We start from the raw sequence: 17,077 nt of genomic DNA on the forward strand, positions 1-17,077 counted from the left end.
CCAGCTAGCGAGCTGCTCGTTCACCAGTGTTAACCAGTTTATCGATCAATTCACTGAAAGATAATTACGAATGACTTCAACAGCAACCAAACCTGACTATCACAAAATAGACAAACAATTTTATGTCGAATTCCCATTTGCTCATTCGCTAACTTAACTCGCCGGTTCAAATGAGCGGGATTTCAGTTTCCGAGTTGTCACATTTTCAATCATTATTTCAACAGGAACCAAATCTGACGAAATATAACATAACATAAAACTATACATTTCATCACGTGCATTCACTCATAGCTAACTAGCAGCCTGGCTTGCTAATTCTTCTGAAGCTAGCTCACATTAAGTTAGCTAACTCGTAACCTAGGAAGGGAAACTCGTAAACTAGCTCGCATTTATGACATGAATTTGATTTTTGGACCTGAGATGTTTTTTCTTGTCATGAATTCGAAATAAAATTCGAAGTGAAATATTTTCAGAAATTTATCGCAAAAATATTTGTGATATTTGTAAATGTGGAACGACTTTTTCAGATCATTTGTCATTTTGGTTTGTACAAATCATATTGCGAATGTTTGTGCACGAAAGGAGGATGGCTACAGCAAAACGTAACCAGAACTACTTTTTACCTCGCCCATGACGGAATAAGCTGGGCGAAGTATTGTAATCAGTTTGTTTGTTTGTGTATCTGTCTGTTAACAATCTAGCGTCTAGACGGTTGCACTGATTGACTTCACATTTTCAGGGTAGGTGGGCAATGGTCTGTAGATTACCCAATTAAATTTTCGGCGTAATCGAGTCAAGGTGAAGGTCAAGGTCACCGGAAAGGTCAACCTTTCTGTCAAAATAACATATTTTCCATTATACTTCAAAAACGGTTGCTGATAGACAAATGTTTACCATTATGAGCATATAGGAATTCCCTTATGGCCTTTCATTTGGCACCATGATCTTTGACCTCGAGTGACCTTGAAAGGTCAAATTCAAGGTCATGGATTTTCAGAGGGCTGTAACTCAAAAATGGTTGATGGCAGACAGATGTTTCCCATTATCGACTTATAGGAAGTGTCATATGAGCTTTCATTTGGCACCATGATCTTTGACCTTGAGTGACCCTGAAAGGTCAAACTGAAGGTCATGGGTTTTCAAAGGGTTATAACTTTAAAATGGTTCACGATAGCCAGATATTTACTATTATCAACTTATAGGAAGTCCCATATGGGCTTTCAGTTGCTGCCATGACCTTTGACCTTGAACGACTTTGAAATGTCAAACTCAAGGTCATATATTTTCATTGGGCTGTGACCTGCCAGCTGATGATTGAGAAATATTACCATTATCAACATATAGGGATAAAATACGTGTTTTGCCTGGCAACACTTGTTATTGTTTTGCTTTCACAATGAAAATTTGGATCAAACTTGAGAAAAAGAGCCTCGCTAAAACTTTCTCTCACGCCCAGGTCATAAGAACAACACAGTTCTTTGAGCGTAATGGCTAGAGGATTGAATTCGCCTGATATCATTTTAACAATTTATTGTTGGAGTTCATGAGACTTTGATTATAAAGTAAATTTTATCTGAAACTGTTTTGTTTTTAGTTCTGGTGAAAATGTTTGTTCATGATAATCACACTCATGTTCAAGATGGATTAAGATAACTGGAGCCCATGGTACCAATGAATAATTTAAGAAGAAGTGATTTCTCGATTTCGTGGGTGACGAGTAAAATGAGTCGTTGTTTAAATTATCATCCAATGCAGTGTGTGAGAGAGTGTGAGACAGTGGAGACCCAACTTGTGTGCAAATATGAATGTGTTTACTGTATATAGTGCAATACAGCAACCTCTACTGGTGAAATACTAAAACTGAACTGTGTCTGCATGGTGTGTGTGTGTGTGTGTGTGTGTGTGTGTGTGTGAGTGAGAGAGAGAGAAAACATATGAATAATTGTTTGATTTAGAACGAAAAACACAAGTCGAATACACACAGCTCTCATCACAAATGCATTAGAACTTTGACGCCAAATCTGTTTCCTGCTAAAACTCTGAGATTGATTATGAGCAGATAAATCGTTTCCACATGTTAGCGGATGAGCTAGCGATGTGTTTGGCGATCTAAAGGGTAACGCGCATGTCTCGAAATCTTTTTTCACAATGGCTGCGGTGAACTGAATGTACGAAAGAAAAAAACAAAACAAAAAACAACCACACAGAGTGTGACCTTGCCGAAGTGGAAATTGTGGAATTGTGGCCATTCCCTCATGTGGCTCATTATCAGGCCCGATTTAGATCATGCAGTAATTGTTCCGTGGATGGGAATCAGATGAACTTTTGATCGCGCAGCATCACATTTACAATCACAGTAATGCAGTCTGACAGATTGCGCTTGCTTGTTTTGTTTCATGAGCAGTGGATCAGGACAAAATTAGACCTCATCTGATATTACAGTAAGGCAACTGAACAATGGACTGACATTCTATATGGAAATACACTCACCGACCACTTTATTAGGAACACCCAGACATCCACCTGCTGTTTTGTTTGACGCCGTTCTCTCATCAGCCGATCCCTTGATGCATCAAATCATGCAGATACAAATCAAGAGCTTCAGCTTATTAATGTTCGCAATGTTCAAACATCAGAACGGGAAAAACTGTGATCTCAAAGTAAAGTGTGACTTTCGTTTCATTGTGTCATTGATGTTGGTTTGAATATTTCAGAAATGGCTGATCTGATCTCCTGGGGTTTTCACACACAACAGTCTGTAGAGTTTATACAGAAAGAATGGTGCGAAAAACAAAAAACAAACATTGAGTGAGTGAGTGAGTGAGTGAGTGAGTGAGTGAGTGAGTGAGTGAGTGAGTGAGCGACAGTTCTGTGGGTGGAAACAAATGCCTTGTTGATAAAAGAGGGTCAGAGATCAGACAATAGACAGATTTGAGGTGGTTCAAGCTTTTTTTTTTGCCCAGGAAGGATATAGTAACTCATATAATCACTCTTTACAACCGTGGTGAGCAGAAAAGCATCTCAGCATGCAACAGAAAACAGAAGAACACATTGAGTTCCAGTCCTACAGCCAAGAACAGGGATCTAAGAACCAAGAATCAGTTCATTTTTGCCCATTTTTCCACGACCGAGTTGCAATTTCTATGGTTTGTGATGCATTTTTAATATTACGCCCACCAATTCAAACAATTCCACAAGTTAATTCTTTTGTTTATTGAGAAATGCTGCTTTCAATTCCTGCTTGGAATGATAACAGTGATGACGATGACGTGGTGCGTGTTTAAGTGGATTTGGTTGAGAAAGATTTTTTTTTTAAATTTATTTCTTTGTCTTCATGTTAAAATTTGATAGTTCGTGTATAAAATTTGCACTTATATGTTCCTATTTTATCATCAAACTGACCATCAGGGCTCCAAAATATCCGAGTTGTAGTTACGACACTGTCGTTGTGTTCGAGAAGGCTCACGCCATTAATTGCGATATTTCAGAAAATGACGTTCTGACTGGTGTCCTTCTGCCAAACCAGAAACCAATCTCTATCTCTTTGACTCACTCTAATTCCATCTTCTGCAGGTGCTTTGTCTGGATCCAGAACCAATCCCGGGAACATGGTACTCGGCAGGACGATATCCTGGACCTGACGCTAATCTGAGCACCGTGCAAACACACATCCAGACACTTGTTCATAACTCAGGGTGGGTTATCTTTGCCAGGCAAGTGTTTTCAGAGGTGGAAGGAAACTGGAGAACCCAGAGGAAACCCACACTTGGACTTGCCACTCACCTGACCAGGCAGGATCAAACGCTTCCTGAAGATAAATATCAAGATTGAATTAAATTGGAAGTCGTTTCAAACTTTGAAATCACTTCAACGTTCAGATGAGTAGGCGACGAAACAAAGCAAGAGGTTTTTTTTCTATTCTATGCAAATTCGTTGTGGCTGGATGATTCCTGGGACCAATCTGATAGTTTATGAGGTCTGAAGTTTCTTTAGTTCCACACTCACAACCTGGAATTAGTTCCCATTGGATCAGAAATAAAGACAGTGAGTTTTGCGGCTGATCAAGCAACCTTTGCCAGTTCGGTTGAAGGTCTACAGCTCATGATGGATAAAATGCAGGAGACCACAGTGGAATATGGTATGAAGATCAACATTAAGAAGACCAAGGTAATGAAAATCAGTAAGAGACCTGGTGGGGAATTCGTGATCTTCCTTGGGGGCAGCCAACCAAGTAACACACTTCAACTATCTTGGGAGTCTGATTACCCAGGATGGATATTGTGAGAAAGACATCAGATCAAGAATAGCCCATGCGAAGGACGCGTTTTCTAAACGAAAGGAGTTGCTCACAAGAGCCTTCAGCCTTGATCTGAAGAAGAGAATTATTAAGACTGTCATCTGGAGTACTCTACGGTATGGGGCCGAATCGTGGTCTATGAAGAAAGAGGATGTGTGGAAGCTGGAGAGCTGTGAGATGTGGCTTTGGAGAAAAGTCTTAAACATCTCTTGGTCGGACAAAATAAACAATGAAGAAGTACTGTGACGTGCTGTTGAAAAGAGAGCCATCATATCTATTATCAGTAGAAGACAGAGTAGATGGCTTGGTCATTCTCTACGGCATGGTGATCTTCTCCCGCTAGTAATAGAGGGGAGAATAGAAGGGAGGAGGCCTCCTGGAAGACCCCGAACAGGAATGTTGGACAGAGTAAAGAATGGCGGCCCCTATGTAATAGTCAAGAAGCACGCCATGGAACGGGAGCTATAAGGAAGGACCTGCCTGTAGGCAGAACACAAAGTGACAAAGTGGAGCAGACAGGAGTGAAACTACGGTACAGGAGAAACAAGAAACTTGTCGCTTGCTCGGCAGAACATTGGTTAGTTTGTGACGTTGAGGTCAAGGCTACGATCCGACTCCAAACTGCGTGATCGGATTCAAGATGGTACTGCGTCTGGTTTCTTTTGTTTTGTTTTTTAGCTCTGTGATGTCTTGTTGTCCCTTTTTTATATCTCAAGTGAAACTAAACAACTGGATGCACAGCGCAAAACTTGTCGCGATAAGTTTCCCTGACTTGTCAGCTACATTCGTAATAAAAAATAATAAATAAATAAAAATAAAACAGCTATTTCTTCAACATTTGATCAGTCGATGCACCTTGTTAGCTTTAAGATGCGGCTCACTTGCTTGCAAACTAGCGAAGAGCAAAACCTGACGTTCGAGGTGAACCTATAAGCTACATCGTTGGAGCTGAACAATGATTCAAAAATGTTGCCGGAGATTTAATTTTTAAATTTTTTTATTTTTAAAGTACACGTGTTAGAGTTAGCAAAGCAGTGCTCACATACCATCTTGCGATGCTTTGTTTTGGTTATCGATGAAAACGAGGCGTTTGGTGGCGATGCTTCCTCAACCTTTGGAAGTGAAGTAATCCCAAACACCGAAAACATCGCCACCAAATTTCAGTGCATGCACTGAAATTTTTCTCTGCGTTTTTGAGACGGAGACACACCAAAAAAACAGCTCGTGAACCTCAGAGAACATTCGCTGTGCATCGCACGATTGGTGACGATGCGATCAGTTTTTCGTTGCCATGTATTCGTGAACCCATCGCGAGCTGGAGTGTGATCGTAGCTTTTGCTTTGCACCTTCAGTGCAAAACTAAAGAAGCAAACATCAGACAGCAAACAAGTCCCGCCTGATTGAGTATATTTGGAGGGGAAAAAAAAATCCTAACAATATCATGTCCATTTCCTTTTTGGCTTGACTCAAACTTTAAAACAAGGGTTTAAGGTTAGGGATTAGAGGCTAGCATCTAATCGCTAAATCACTGACAAGATAATTTGTGTTTTTCCTTCCAGTATCTTTGTATCGGTCAAACACGATTCTCAAGTGGATTATAAACAGCAGGCAATTGACCATTTTTTCTTCTTTGTGTTGTTTTAGCTGTTACCGTTGACAGGAAACAATGTACGAGTCAAACCTGATTTTTCAGGATTTTTGGCAGCGCTTGGTGTGTATCTGTGTGTGTGTGTGTGTGTGTGTTTGGAATAACCTTATGTGACATCCTCAAACTGCTCATTCTCAGTCTGTCATTAAACATGATGAACTTCCTGAGCGCAGGCGTCTTTTTCTGGGGTTTTTTTCTGTTTTTTTTTTTTCCCTGCCATCTGACATTTTTCCACGGGCTCCTGCCAAAAATCATATTCAACTCATCGTAATCCCTAAAGCCTGGAACGATGAGGGGGTGACGGGGTCAGATCGGGATGGAGGGGCGAGCACAGAACATGTTTTTGTCATTTGCATAAGCCCAGGAAACACGGCGTTCGACAAAAAAGATAAGACTTGGCCTATAACTCAGCATCCTGAACGTGATCAGTGAGCACTGCTTCGTTAACATGAACACACAAAGTTTATTTATTTATTTAAATTTTTTTTTAAACCTTTATTCGTCACATGCACACTTCAAGCACAGTGAAATTCATCCTCTGCATTTAACCCACCTGAAGCAGTGAACACACGCACACACACTCAGAGCAGTGGGCAGCCACACTAGAGCGCCCGGGGAGCAGTCAGGGGTTCGGTACCTTGCTCAAGGGCACCTCAGCCCAAGGCCGCCCCACGTCAACCTAACTGCATGTCTTTGGATTGTAGGGGAAACCAGAGCACCCGGAGGAAACCCACGCAGACACGGGGAGAACATGCAAACTCCACACAGAAATGCCCTCGCCGGCTGCTGGGTTTGAACCCGGAACCTTCTTGCTGTGAGGCGACTGCGCTAAAAATAAAAAATATTAGGGCGGCACGGTGGTGTAGTGGTTAGCGCTGTCGCCTCACAGCAAGAAGGTCCGGGTTCGAGCCCCGTGGCTGGCGAGGGCCTTTCTGTGCGGAGTTTGCATGTTCTCCCCGTGTCTGCGTGGGTTTCCTCCGGGTGCTCCGGTTTCCCCCACAGTCCAAAGACATGCAGGTTAGGTTAACTGGTGACTCTAAATTGAGCGTAGGTGTGAATGTGAGTGTGAATGGTTGTCTGTGTCTATGTGTCAGCCCTGTGATGACCTGGCGACTTGTCCAGGGTGTACCCCGCCTTTCGCCCGTAGTCAGCTGGGATAGGCTCCAGCTTGCCTGCGACCCTGTAGAACAGGATAAAGCGGCTAGAGATAATGAGATGAGATGAGATGAGAAATCTCCGGTGACATTTTTGAATCATTATTCGGCTCCAATGATGCAGCTGACAAGTTCACTTTGAATGTCGGGTTTTGCTCTAACACCAAGGTGTATCTTAAAGCTAACGAGGTGCATCGACTGATCAAATGCTGAAGAAACAGGCATTTTATTTTTCTTTATTTTTAACATTTACGTAGTAATTTCACACCAATGAATATGCTAAACACGTGAACAGATAGGGGCGGCACGGTGGTGTAGTGGTTAGCGCTGTCGCCTCACAGCAAGAAGGTCTGGGTTCGAGCCCCATGGCTGGCGAGGGCTTTTCTGTGTGGAGTTTGCATGTTCTCCCCGTGTCCGCGTGGGTTTCCTCCGGGTGCTCCGGTTTCCCCCACAGTCCAAAGACATGCAGGTTAGGTTAACTGGTGACTCTAAATTGAGCGTAGGTGTGAATGTGAGTGTGAATGGTTGTCTGTGTCTATGTGTCAGCCCTGTGATGACCTGGCGACTTGTCCAGGGTGTACCCCGCCTTTTGCCCGTAGTCAGCTGGGATAGGCTCCAGCTTGCCTGCGACCCTGTACAAGGATAAAGCGGCTTGAGATAATGAGATGAGATGAGACGTGAACAGATAATGTTAGCATGACGTTTCGGATTAGCGTCAAATCCAGAGCTAGCATTTGTAGCTTATCTTTTCATAATTTGTTCAAGATAAACAGAATTTCTTGACTTCAGGCTTGTAGTAATCGAATCTGACTCGTTCCCTAATTTGAAGGACTTGTGACTCAACTTGGACTTGAGCACTGATGACTCGGACTCGTGCATTAACTGCATTCGGACTCGGAAATTGGAGACTCGGATTTTTTCTTTATTTTTTGTAACATGCCATAATAATTTGGCATAAGATATTTATGTCTACATTAATTTTTATACTAATTTCATGTAAGAGTGTCACACCTGTGCGCCTTGGCGCGTGCATTAGACAGACTCTCGGGCACACTTTGGACAGTGCACACGCCAAGCGGACTCTTGCGCAGGCTGTAAACGACTCGCATCTGTACAGGATTAAGGCGCAATCAGCGTGCTGATATAAAAACTGTGAAAACACACTTACTTAGCGAAGTATTGAGTTCCGTTGCTGACACATTACCGAGCCTTATTTCCTTGTTTGGGTTCCTGATCCCTGATTTCCTGTTTCTCGTCTTTGATTCTGCTGTCTACGATCGCCTGTTTCACCGTTTTACGATTTTGCCTGCCGTTCTGGATTCTTTACCGTCTTCACTTGTATAAATAAACACACCTTCTGTACTTACATCCATCTCCCAACCATCTCTGACAGAATACTTCACACTCCCTGATAAAGAGAAGCACATTCACCTGTTCATACGCCATGTTCAGGAACAAACTTAATGTTAATGGCGCTGAAACGGACACCGTCACGTAGTGCAGTTGGAGTCTCAGACTCAACTCGGAATTTTTTTAAACGACTTGGACTTGAACACTGGGGACTCGAGACTGGACTCGGACTCGAGGTTTAATGACTCGACTACAACACTGCGTGACTTACACACACACGAGTTCTGTGAGCAGTTATAAGGCCGTAGTAGCCTCGTTAGCATTTCTAACACTGGATTATGTGTTTAAGACGGTACAGGACGCAGCACTGGCTCGGTGTACAGATGACATGCTTGATAAAATGATCTCAAGGAGAAATTTTGAGAAAAGAGAATACTTGAGCACTTTTCGATGCTCTATCAGGTCAGGGCGCTCAGGAATTGAGACGTTTTCAAGCAGAGGCTCTGAACAGGAATCGGGAAAACATTGATAAATGAAACAAACTGGTGTTTGTCTGGCAAATTGTGGAATATTATGATCATCCTAAGATGGCTGATGATGATAAGGGAAATGACTAGAGTGACAAAAGTACATAAGCCATGTAAAGTAGGATCACTTCCTGTCTGGAGAATCAATCTTCAGGTTCGCCTCAGATCAGTCGGCATATCAGACGCTCATCAAAGTTTCCAAACCTGTCATTGCTTAACTCGTGAATATTTTCTATCATGAATATGATCATTAAAAAGCTTATAATCTCTGATTTCCAAAGAAATCTATCTGGTTAAGATCTGTTCAGTACTTTTTGGTAGTAACGGCAGGTTGAAGTCGGTACAACAGAGTAAAAACTCTGCTCGCGAGACGTCAGGAAACTGAAAGCGCTCAGGCTCTCTCTCTCTCTTCTGATCAGTTTCCCACTGGATTACTCGTCAATATCAGTCAGATAACTTTTATCGAAATGTTCTCTCACTCTCACTGTTTCTGATCTAAGATTCAGCAAAATTTTCCCTCTGCTAGTTTTGATGTTCTGATTCACAGGAGACTTTGAAGTGAGTTTTCAGAGCTTTACCTCCTTATTTTTTCAAATCAAACCGATTCCTGTAAATAAATAACTGTTTTAGAATATAACTGGAGTTGTTTTGATGAAAAATATTGAGATCTTAGTGGTCGGAATGAGATTTAAAAAAAACGGAAGTCAGAAACGCGAGCGTCGATTTCAGTCCAGCTCATGTGAATTGCTTACTGGATGTGGATCAGACAGTTTTTTCGTGGTTCACCTTGAAAGCTGTGAATATTAATCATTTATATTCTTTCAGATAAACACTAGTAGGCCTTCCTGAGAAATACAAAGGCCTACAGAGCACAAAGAGGGGATTAGAAATAATCTTTTTTACTTCTTTACTGAGTGAACTGATTTAAAAAATTTTTTAAACTTAATTAGCATAATTAATACTCATGAAATACTAATTTGCATGTTTGGTTTTTACTAATTTTTCAAACTTTGTGTTCAGCATCCAACCATCTATGTTCCTGCCAATTTCAATGTAAATATCTTGAAAAATAGAAAAGTTATGAAGAAAAAAAAACATTTGATCTCAGTGGTTAATGAGGCCGGGCGGCACGGTGGTGTAGTGGTTAGCGCTGTCGCCTCACAGCAAGAAGGTCCTGGGTTCGAGCCCCGGGGCCGGCGAGGGCCTTTCTGTGTGGAGTTTGCATGTTCTCCCCGTGTCCGCGTGGGTTTCCTCCGGGTGCTCCGGTTTCCCCCACAGTCCAAAGACATGCAGGTTAGGTTAACTGGTGACTCTAAATTGAGCGTAGGTGTGAATGTGAGTGTGAATGGTTGTCTGTGTCTGTGTGTCAGCCCTGTGATGACCTGGCGACTTGTCCAGGGTGTACCCCGCCTTTCGCCCGTAGTCAGCTGGGATAGGCTCCAGCTTGCCTGCGACCCTGTAGAAGGATAAAGCGGCTAGAGATAATGAGATGAGATGAGATGAGGTTAATGAGGCCCGTTTTGGACCACGTGATCCTCATACAGAATTTTACAGACGTTTTCTAAAAATTAAGCCGTTTTTTCAATCTCAAGAACAGATAAACATATTTTAATTCTGTAAAAAGTATGTTGTTCTGCATTCAGTTCTGAATTCAGTGAGAGCAGTTTCAAGCAATTTGGAGTGAATTAGATTTTTCACCTGATTTGCTGAGTATCAGCCTCTGTCCTGTGTGAAGGCACTCGGGTTTTTCGAGGAGAAAATTTCTCTGAAACAAAACATAACACACCAACAATTCTGACTTGAGATTGAAAGTAAAATGGATGAAGGAAGACAGACACACAGGCTCGACTTCTTAAGAATGGCGTCATATTGTCACATTCATCCACATGTTTAATGTTGTGGAACATCAATGAAAAGAGTCACTTCCTCCCTCGCCTCCATTTTCCCTCCAAAAACAAAACCTACAGTATGTTGTCGTGTCACCAAGAAGCTGTCGAGCGTCTCTTAAACTCCTTCCAACTTTCCTTCCGACTCCGACACTGGAGACTCCTTCCGTAAATCCTCAAGGATATATCTTCTCACAGAAAAATTCTTGTTGCTATGGAAACGATAAGCGCATTAATATGAATAGATACGATATCAGTATCACTGTGCAAAAGTCTTGACATGACACGTGAGTTCATGAACCTTCTTCGATATCAAACAGAAAAGTGTGTCACATCTGTTCAGATGTTTCATTCCGTTTCGTCCTGGTGATTCACACTGAGAAGGAGACGGGAACACACACACACACACACACACACACACACACACACGGAACAGAGCTGGAGGCTGCAGCTGATGGTGCTCGTAATTACAACAGTACTCAGTGTGTGTGTTTTTGTATGTGTGTGTGTGTGTGTGTGTGTGAGAGAGAGAGAGAGAGAGAGAGAGAGAGACACTCCATCTCCTGTCAAAAAACAGACACACAGAGATCAAACCTGAATGTTTTAATAAAGCCGGATGATCCACGTCCACCACCAGGATCTACTTTCATTTCCATTTCTTTGTCATGAAAATTCACCGCTGCTCAAATGTTTTTGCACCCCTGGACTTCTCATCAATTATGATACAGAATTAACGAACCACAGAATCAGAGAGAACATGGCTTTCTTTCTTTCTTTCTTTCTTTCTTTCTTATTTGCTTGCTTTCTTTTCTCCAGCCTCCATTTCTTTCTTTCTTTCTCGCTACTTGTGTTTCTTTTCACTGCCACCATTTCTTTTTTCTTTCTTGCTTGTTTTCTTTCCTCCATCCTCCTTTTCTTTCTTTCTTTCTTTCTTTCTTTCTTTCTTTCTTTCTTATGACCTGTTTCTTTCTTTTTCACTACCACCATTTCTTCTTTCCTCCATCCTCCTTTTCTTTCTTTCTTTCTTTCTTTCTTTCTTTCTTTCTTTCTTTCTTTCTTTCTTTCTTTCTCTTATGACCTGTTTCTTTCTTTTTCACTGCCACCATTTCTTTTTTGCTTGTTTTCTTTCCTCCATCCTCCTTTTCTTTCTTTCTTTCTTTCTTTCTTTCTTTCTTTCTTTCTTATGACTTGTTTCTTTATTTTTCACTGCCACCATTTCTTTTTTCTTGCTTGCTTGTTTTCTTTTCTCCATCCTCCTTTTCTTTTTCTTTCTTTCTTTCTTTCTTTCTTTCTTTCTTTCTTTCTTTCTTTCTTTATTTCTTATGACCCGTGTTTCTTTCTTTTTCACTACCACCATTTCTTCTTTCCTCATCCTCCTTTTCTTTCTTTCTTTCTTTCTTTCTTTCTTTCTTTCTTTCTCTTATGACCTGTTTCTTTCTTTTTCACTGCCACCATTTCTTTTTTGCTTGTTTTCTTTCCTCCATCCTCCTTTTCTTTCTTTCTTTCTTTCTTTCTTTCTTTCTTTCTTATGACCTGTTTCTTTCTTTTTCACTGCCACCATTTCTTTTTTCTTTCTTGCTTGTTTTCTTTCCTCCATCCTCCTTTTCTTTCTTTCTTTCTTTCTTTCTTTCTTTCTTATGACTTGTTTCTTTATTTTTCACTGCCACCATTTCTTTTTTCTTGCTTGCTTGTTTTCTTTTCTCCATCCTCCTTTTCTTTCTTTCTTTCTTTCTTTCTTTCTTTCTTTATTTATTTATTTCTTATGACCCGTGTTTCTTTCTTTTTCACTACCACCATTTCTTCTTTCCTCATCCTCCTTTTCTTTCTTTCTTTCTTTCTTTCTTTCTTTCTTTCTCTTTCTCTTATGACCTGTTTCTTTCTTTTTCACTGCCACCATTTCTTTTTTGCTTGTTTTCTTTCCTCCATCCTCCTTTTCTTTCTTTCTTTCTTTCTTTCTTTCTTTCTTTCTTATGACCTGTTTCTTTCTTTTTCACTGCCACCATTTCTTTTTTCTTTCTTGCTTGTTTTCTTTTCTCCATCCTCCTTTTCTTTCTTTCTTTCTTTCTTTCTTTCTTTCTTTCTTTCTAACTTCAAGAAAGGGGAAAAAGAGGCTGGTGAAGGAATGACTGTTTAAATCCACTATAACGTAAGTGAGAACAGGAACTCACATGCTTTGCGTCCCCTCGACAATATTAAAAGGTAACTATAAACGGATAAAATGTGCAACATTTCATTAAATCGGTGAAATTTAGTTCCCTTTGGCATGTGGTCAATGTGATCTATGTTTATTTCTGTCATATCTCACAAAATATCAGGCCGTTCTGTGGCTGGGAAGTTATTTAATTTGAAGGGATTAAAGCAAATAATGTGCATGAAATCATTCGCTTCGTGCAGTCAAGCAGACAGAGGAAGTCCGTGTGTGTGTGTGTGTGTGTGCGCATACGCAGGTTTACCTTTGAGCGTGCACTGACAGTTCCATCATTCTGTCGCTAAACGAACAGCTGATCACACCGAGGTGCTCGCTGAGCGCCCATATTTATTAGTTTGGTCCTGTGTTTCCTTTCCTTTGTCTTGAACATAACGTCTTTTCTTCTTGATTTCTTTCCGTTACTGTAGTTGCTCTTTCACGTTTCATTCGCACACTCACGTCCTCCATTTTTCTCTCCTGTTTCAAATTTGTATCCCACAATGCCTTGTGTGAACGGGGAACGCCCACCACGTGATGCATGACGTCGTATCTTGAACTGGCTCATGGTGAAGCAGGAAAAAATAGCGGAGAATTTAGGGACACGTGGAGATAAACTCATTAATCGTTCTGTTTAAAAAAGCTAATAAAATTGGAAGTCTGTGATTCGATTTCAGTAGCTTTCGGTCACTAAACAAAAATAATTGGGTGTTGGGGGGGATTCTTTTTATGACCTACACTTGAAAAATCTGAAAGGCGGTCTCGCTTTAATCAAGAAATAAATATATAAATTATAATTTGGTATAAAAGGAACAAAACCACTTGTCATCTTCAGGGTCGTAACAGGAACTCTGCTTCATCACACCGCCTGCCTGAACAAACATATTTCAATTTTATTCACGTTCCTTTGTGAATGTTATTGACAGCGTATTAATGCTGAAGTTGAGAGTTTGTATTCGGATAAATAATGCATTCTATATTAAGTGTTCCCTTTTCTGATAATATCCCTCGATAAACTTCTGATTTGATTCGACCTCAAATTAAAAAAAACATTCTTTGGCTGAGTTTCAGGCTGAGTGTAGCGTCTTATTAAAACTCTTTGTCTGAATTCAGAAGAGAGAGGGGACGGAGCGTGGTGCGTCTCAGAACCGGTGTGTGTTTCGCTCGCGGTCAGATTGGCGACGCCGTTGTTTTTTTTCCGCTCGTCCTCCTGAGGGACGTCAAATCACCCTGAGCGCTTTTCCCTCCCTTTTTTTCCCCTTCAAATCTGTTCAGCGGCCCCTCGAGGACGCGGAGAGACACGGAGCTGATCATTTCATGTTAATAACCGAGTACAGAGATGATCCGAAAAACATGTTGTTTCATTTGAAACGCCTCGCGGGCTCAGCGGCGCAGGACGTTTAAGGACGGAAAAAAGAAAAGTTGAGACAAAACAGCATCTGCACAATTCATCCGTCATGCGTGTCGACATCGTGTGTTTGTTCTGACTTTCACTCCCGTGTGATTTCACGACAGGACGCAGATGTGACGTGACACAATCAAGCAAACGTTCGTCCTCATGCAGACTTCGGACCTGTTTGACAAATGTACAGTTTTTCGAGAAACAGCAAATATTTAAGCTGGCATATTTAAGTTCACAGAGATTATAAAATTCAAACATTATATAACGATAACGATCTTAATGTCAGTTACTGTTCGTCCACTGTTCGCCTGCTTTCAAAATGCTCATGAATATAATATATTGCTCTTCTTCATAATTATGACCATCAAGTAGTAAAAGTTACTTTTCGCAGTTAATTTTTAAAATAATTTTTACCGCAGCAAATTTATCTTTAGGGGTGTTCACACGGCAACTTTTACTCCGGTGTAGCACCGGGGCTGCCCCGGTAGAGCGTTCACACGGTACAAAGTTAAAGCGGTGTAGCCCCTGAAAGCTGCTTAAACCGGTGCAAATCTAACCCTGCTCGGGAGGTGGTTTAAGAAATTTACTCCGGAGTAAATGCTAGTTTGCGGGGCAGCACCGATATAAAATGGGACGTCTGAACGCTACAGGGGTAGACTCGCTACGCGTGAGGAGAGTTGATTACATACGGGCATTGCATAATTTGCATCCTGGTATTTTGCGCTTCCAAAATGGCGAACATCAACAACAACAGAACTGCGTGTCTTCCAGTGTTGCCAGATTGGGCGGTTTTAAGTACATTTTGGCGGATTTGAACATATTTTGGGCTAGGAAACGTCAGCAGTATCTGGCAACACTGGTGTCTTCATCCCGGCGCTTGGTGCTGCCATGACAACCGGGAAAAGGAAGTACATTTTCACGCATGCGTATATTTCATTTCCGCATTATTACTATCGTATAGCACGGTCACAAAAACTGCCGTGTGAACGCAAGTGGGGCTGCACCGGTGCTAACACGCTTCTTTCTAGTAAGCAGGTTTGTGACGTGTGAACGCTCCACAAAATTTACACCGGTGTAAGATATATCGCAACAAAATACATCAGTGCAGCATCGATGCAAATATGTGCCGTGTGAACACGACTTTTGGTTTCAAGCCACCCAATCTGCTATGGGTGCTATTATTCCCCCCCCGTTTGAAGAGGTTATAAAATTATAACAAAGATTTTTAAGATCATTTAGGGCTTATGATTGCAAGTGAATACACTGCTAACACTTATTCAAAATGCAAATAATTTGTATGTATCACTATCATCATGAGCTACCATTTGGGGGGGTGCCAATTCTTTTGGAATGTCTTTGAGAGTTTGCCTTCGTAAATAAAAAGTCCATATTTGCTTCATTTTGTGCTTTTCTATATCCATAATTGAAATAGTTTTGAAATGAGCAAAACGAAACCAAATGTATTTGTTTGAGAACCCGAAATACATCGCTATTTGCATAGCTAAATAGCTAAATAGCTAAATCCTGCGCAAACATGACGATTTCAAGGTTGTATCCCCGAGCACTCTTGGATAAGTTATTGTTTCTATCGTAACAACACGGTTTGTGTGATGCAGTGACGTTTTCGGAGATGGACGGAGATGTTTATTTGTCGTTATGACACATCAACGTGTCACTGATTATTTTCCCAGTGTGTTTTATCACTTACACAATATCTCTATGTTTATTCTGGATACAAAGACTGTGGAGTGCTGTGGTTTATTTTCAACGCCGACACAACGACAAAAAATAAACACTTTAAATTTAAATTACGCTCAAGTTGGCTGATTCAGGGCCGAACCGAAGCGAATGGTTTTTTTGTTTTTCCGTCACAGTGTGAGTATTATGATTGAAGATTATTAAAGCGATCATCCTGCTCGGGATGTCGTTTTTGGAAAGCGGCCACGGCGATTTTATTTAAGATCAGCGATGAATCACGGTGAAGCGTGACGGCACAAATTCCCCAAAAACGAGTTCCCGGGCGATTGTTTGTGATGGCAGCCTGCCTCCACATGGGGGCCTGGAACAGGAAGTCGCAAAGCCTCTTTCACAAATTTCACAAATCTCTCCTTGTCAGCTCCGGCGTCCACACCTCACGCCTCTCACACGCTCTCTTCAAGATGAGGGTTTGCACATTTCACACACCGACTTTAGACGGAGATAAAGTACCAGAAAGGAAAAAAAAAGTCTGTGTGTGTGTGTGTGTGCAGTGTGTGTGTGGGGGGGGGGGGGCGAGACGTGTTTATCCACACGCATCTGTCTCATGTTGTTAATTGGGAGTGTTTGCCATTTGGAAAGGGGCTGATGGCCTCCAGGCATGTTGAACCTGATGTGAGGCAAAATTCAGATTCGTTCCAAAAAGAAAGTGACTTCATGCTAATGAGGATGTAACAAAAGCTACAATGGCTACAATCTTTAGCCCTGGACGTAAAATTAAACTTAAACGTTCAACATTTACATCAAGGAAATCTTTGAGGTCATGAATCAGGCTGGGTGCCATTACATTGGCTTTCATATCAAGTTATAATCACAGCTATGACTGCTAGCTCCACCCCTGAGCCCCACCTCCTTCACGAATCTTCGATAATT

Source organism: Neoarius graeffei, chromosome 20 (assembly GCF_027579695.1).
Source record: "Neoarius graeffei isolate fNeoGra1 chromosome 20, fNeoGra1.pri, whole genome shotgun sequence".
Classification (NCBI taxonomy): Eukaryota; Metazoa; Chordata; class Actinopteri; order Siluriformes; family Ariidae; genus Neoarius; species Neoarius graeffei.